The following is a 5,263-nucleotide window of genomic DNA, read 5'->3' on the forward strand; positions in this document are numbered from 1 at the left end:
CTGTGGAGCCTCTGTGCCCTCCTTTAACCCATCCAGGTAGACAGGGCAGGAATGAATATGTGTGAATGGGGGCCGGGTCTAGGCCTATATTTGGAGGGATTTCACTTTGGACTTTAGCCAGTTCCACACAGAATGGCCTCCTCTAAGTGACCTGTGAGTTCTTCAGAACAGTCACTGTGGCCGGGCAGATGTCCCTAAAGTGCCAGCCCACTGAGTGAAACCATTTCCCTTCCTTGAGGTGACTGCCTTCCTGGTTTGCAGCCTAGTCTTTTGAAAACCTTCCTTCAAAATGGACAGGGCGCTAGGCAGTCCCCAGACCATGGAGACAAGACACTAGGATGAAGTGACGGGATGGATATAAATCAGAGAGAGGAGTGTTCTCTCTTCCACTCCCCTTTTTTCCTCCCCCCCCCGCCCCCTCGCCCCCAGCACACCTCAAGAAAAGAAGCGGTTGGGAGAGGTGGTGGTGGTGGTACTGTTGCCGGCAGCACCCCTGAAGCAAATGTATCCCCTCCCAAGGACAAGTTACTCTAAACACTTCCCCTTCTGAGCAGTGGGAGGCTCATTCCTTCCGTATGGGGAAATCACAGCATCAGAGCATCCAGCACCGCGCCTGGCACACAATAGAGGTCCCCCCACCTGTAATGGTTAATACCGTAGGCCTTTAAAGGAGCTCGCACTTCCTCCTTCCTCAGTCAGGGGTTCAAGGCCCTCCTCAACACCTGTGGGAACTGGGAGCTGGGAGGGGTACTTTCCCGGCACAACACCCTCTGGGTTGTGGGGTTTCAGACCCACTTGTCTCTCTGGCACAGAGCCAGCGCAAGGCCCAGGCCAGGGGCGGATTGGGGTGGGGGTGGGGGTGGGGGTGGGGGGTGAAGAAAGTGCGTGAGAGGACTTGGGCCCCGCAGCTTGAGTCCATAGCGAGCCTGGCCGCCGCCGCCACGGAGCCCTCTGGGCTTGGAACTGCCGGGCGGGCCGGGAGTATTCCGTGCTCAGAGCAAGCTTGCCCGCGGCCCGCCCCGCACACCGAGCGCAGGCACTCGATTAATAATCATAAACCCCCCGCTCACCCTCCTCTTAAAATTAATAACTCTGTAATTAGAGTCATTTCAGAAGCCTCCTGAGCCGCCGAGGCCGGCCGGCCGCCTGGCCGCTCGCGCCGTGGGCAGGAGGGAGGCGGAGGCCGGCGCGGCCCGGCATCTGCAGGTACAGAATGAGAATTAAAATCGCTCTCAACAATCCAATACACTTTTTATCAGCCATCTATCTGAGAGCCGAGCCCATTCATCATCCGAGGCATTCTCCCTGAAAACAAGACCCATTCAGATTTTATACAAATTATCATATTTATCATCGTCTCCAACTCCGGAGTAACATCTCCGCAAAGTGTCTGCCATCTCCCCGGGGAGCCGCGCAGCTCGGAGCGCCGAGCGCCCGCCCGGCAATTCCCCCGCTGAGCCCCCTCCTCTCGCCCCTTCTCCCTCCACCACACCCCCATCGCCCGCCAGCCTCTGGCCTTTGAACCACTGTCTCTGCTTTACCCCACCACTCTCTCTGTTCTCTCTCTCTCTCTCTCTCTCTCTCTCTCTCTCTCTCTCTCTCTCTCTCTCTCTCTCTCTCCCATCCCATTCTGGTTTTTAGGGCCTGGTCAGGTCTTCCCTCTCTATCTTTCTCTCCATCTTCATACCTGTCTTTCTGGGTCTTTGCTTTCTTCCCCCCAGCATCCCCATTTCCCTGCCATAATCAAGAAGCAAGGAGAGTGGTTTGTGACAGGAGGGCTTGTCCTACCCTCTTGGACTCAGGAAGTGTTCCACAGTGGGGCTCCCCATTGATTCCAGGGTCAGCTCAGGCCCATATCCAAGAGTCTGAGGAAATGAAGCAGGGCCATACTAGGCACATGTTCATGCCCACCACACTGTACACACACACACACACACACACACACACACACACACACACACCTCATAACACACACACACACCTCATAACACACACACACACACACACACACCTCATAACACACACACATAGTCACACACACACCACAAGCCTCCACCACACATACCACACACACAGCCCCCAATACACTCACAGCTATCTACCACATATACACCACACAAATCTCCCAACACGCACAGTCCTCAATATATACCCCATACACACAGCCTCCTAATCATACTAATGTAGCCATCTCTCTATACATAGCTCCCCTATACCACCCAGCCCCCTAATGCATACATAGCTTCCTACCACACCCAGTGCCCCCAATCCATGCCAATGCACATAGGTACATAGGTACAGGAAGACACGCACTGCAAACCTGCAGGTGTGCAGATACACACTGTTCTCTCATGTCCTCTTACCTAGATTCTCAGCCCCCCTCATCTCTCTCCCCTCTCTCTCAGCACATACACACACTTCAGGCTGGAACAGGTCAGGCACCACAGCCTCTGGAATAACTTGTGGCTTAAGTGGGGGAATTTGCCTGTAGCCAACAAGATCTCAGCTTGCTCTGCACTGACCCCCAGGGGTTAGTGAGGTCTCCCCACTTCAGGCCCATAGACACTGAGATGTTTTAGAAGGAAGGTTATTCAGACTGTAAGGAGGGAGACCACAGAAAGTGATAGCAAGAATATTCAGAACACAGGTTTCTGACTCAAACAGCAATCGGTGGGTGACTGCTTCCTTTCTAGGCCTCAGTCCTGGGGTGACCCTGCTGGCCTCCCTTAGGGAAGCCAAGCTCCAGGGTTATATTAAAGTCCCCTAGCTTACCCTCAGCTTCCCATCAAAAGCCTGCCTCAATGAGTTACTGTGAAGGAGCCTGTGGCTATGTCTCCTGTGGGCTGTTGTCTGGCTGATTCATTCATTCCTCAGTCATTAATTCAACAGTGCCTTCTCTGTGTCAGCTCTCTGCTTGACATGGGAATTACAGTGGTGGGCAAGAGATGCCCAGTCCCTGTCTCCATGGGTTGCAGTCTAGAGCACTGCTGTCCTGTAGAACGCTCTGTGATGGCGAATGTTCTCTCTCTGCACTGTTCAATATAGTGGCCGCTAGCCACATGTGGCAATTGAGCACTCAAAATGTAGCAAATGCGACTGAGGAACTGAATTTTCATTTTATTTATTCATTTAAATTTAAGTTCATTTGGTTTGATTATTTAATTGTAGCTGATGGCTACTATATTGGCCAGCACAGTTCTTGCAAGCAGATTAGTCTTCATTTCGTTCAATGGGGCAGGATATATGTGAAGGAATTCCCTCCCTTCTTCCAGAGCTGTGGGGTTTCAGATCCTCTGTCTGTGAGTGTGAATGGGGGGTGGGGGGAGGCGGCCTGTGAGCATGGCTTCCCTTCCTGTTTGGACCATTAGTTCCCTACATGCTATAAGAATGCAACCCACCCACATGTGTGTGAGCCAAACAGGCTCCTTCTAAAAACTGTAGATGAGTAATTCCCCGTGAAAGAGTAACAACAGCATTTCTTGAGTATTTGCTTGGCTACCAGACACTATTTGCATATGCTATATCATAAGTCTTACCAGAGGTTTATGAATACAGAGGGCACACACGAAGAGTTGGGAAGACAACAGGAAGTGGGTTCTGGGGCAACTCGAGAGGGCAAGGCCTGTGACTGTCATGCATAAGTGGGGGCCAGTGATCTCAAGTTGTCTGACTTTTTAAAATCCACACATGAGGCTATGTTTATTGATTTTAGAGAGAGGAAGGGAGGAAGAGAGAGAGAGAGAGAGAAACAGCAATTGGTTGTCTCCTGTACATACCCCAACCAGGGATCGAAACTGCAACCTAGGCATGTGCCCTGACTGGGAATCAAACCTGAAACCTTTTGGTGTACGGGACTATGCTTCAGCCAACTGAGCCAGGGAAAATTGTCTGATTTTTTAAAAGCAATCAGGATCTTGGCTTTTGTTTGAAATTCATTGGGAATTATTTAAAAGAAATTTTTTAAAAATCCTAACTGTTCAGGTGAACAAATGATGATGTGCAAGGATAGTCACTGCAGCTCTGTTTGCAGATTAGAAGTAATCTAAATGTCCACTAGTAGAGCCTGGTTAAATGACTTATGACACATCTAGTCAATAGAATACTAGGCAGCCTTAATCAAGAATGAAATGAATCTTCATTTATAGATATGGAAAGACCTCCAAGGTGAATTAAGTGAAAAAAATAAGCCTGGAACAATGTGTAAGAGAAAACTCCACAACCCATTTTTGTAACCCTGGTTGGCTCATCCCAAGAATGCTCTATCACACCTCTCGGGCCTGCCATGAGTGTACACTGACCTGTATAGTGCGGACCTATGTACATGTTTATTTATCCAAACACATCTACACAGCCCCAGAGCAGATGACCTCGGGGGACAGACTTCCTGTGTCCTCTTCCAATGCGAGAAGAAATGGGTATCTCCTTGTTAGCAATGGGCCTTCAGATTCCTTGTGACCTGCCCTTTCTACTTAAACCCCTGCACTGCCCATGACTGAGAACAACCAGAGTTGCTTCTTTTCTCCAAGTAAATGTGAGAAAAGGCCCCAGGGCCCCAGGCATTAACAACACCAAATGATTGTATAGCTTGTTCTCTTTCAACTGAGGAAAGCAGGAAAGGATTAGTATTCCCTTTTTGTGGATGAATAAACTGAGTTTCACATATGTGTGTGCACATGCACGTACTTGTAAGAATTAAAAATATATTGTGGTGCAAATTAACACAGTTATTCCATTGTCTCATAGCTATGTCACCAAAGTCCCTGGCCCCATCTAGGAACCGTAAGGGGGAGCCTTATGCAGGGGCCCCAAGCTGGAGATAAGACAGCAAAAGAAGCTGAGAGGTAAGGGGAGAACCATGGCATTTGAGCAAGAACTCCCCCTATCGGTGGCTAATATTATGGCTGAAGGACCTGTATACTGCACAGGCTCTCAAGGCATCAACTTTCCACGCAAGTTTCCCTACCCCACAACAACCTTGTCTTCCTGCCAAGTCTGGGCCAAAAAGCAAGTGAGCCTGACGATTCAAAGATTGTCAATCTGCCCCCAATTCCCTCAGCCACAGGCCTAGATCCCTAGTATGAGTTCCAGCGTGTGATTAAGGAAGAAGCAGGCAGATATTGAGGGAGTATCCTCAGCCCCCCTAATGTGCCCATACTAATATTGGCAAATCACAGGCTCTGGCAAAATCCAGGATCACGGAGTCCCAGGGGGTAGCCAGAGATCGCCTTAGATGGGGATGGCAAATCTGGCAACAGACTGACCA

The sequence above is a fragment of the Myotis myotis genome, unplaced genomic scaffold, assembly GCF_014108235.1.
Source record: "Myotis myotis isolate mMyoMyo1 unplaced genomic scaffold, mMyoMyo1.p scaffold_m19_p_15, whole genome shotgun sequence".
NCBI classification, from domain to species: domain Eukaryota; kingdom Metazoa; phylum Chordata; class Mammalia; order Chiroptera; family Vespertilionidae; genus Myotis; species Myotis myotis.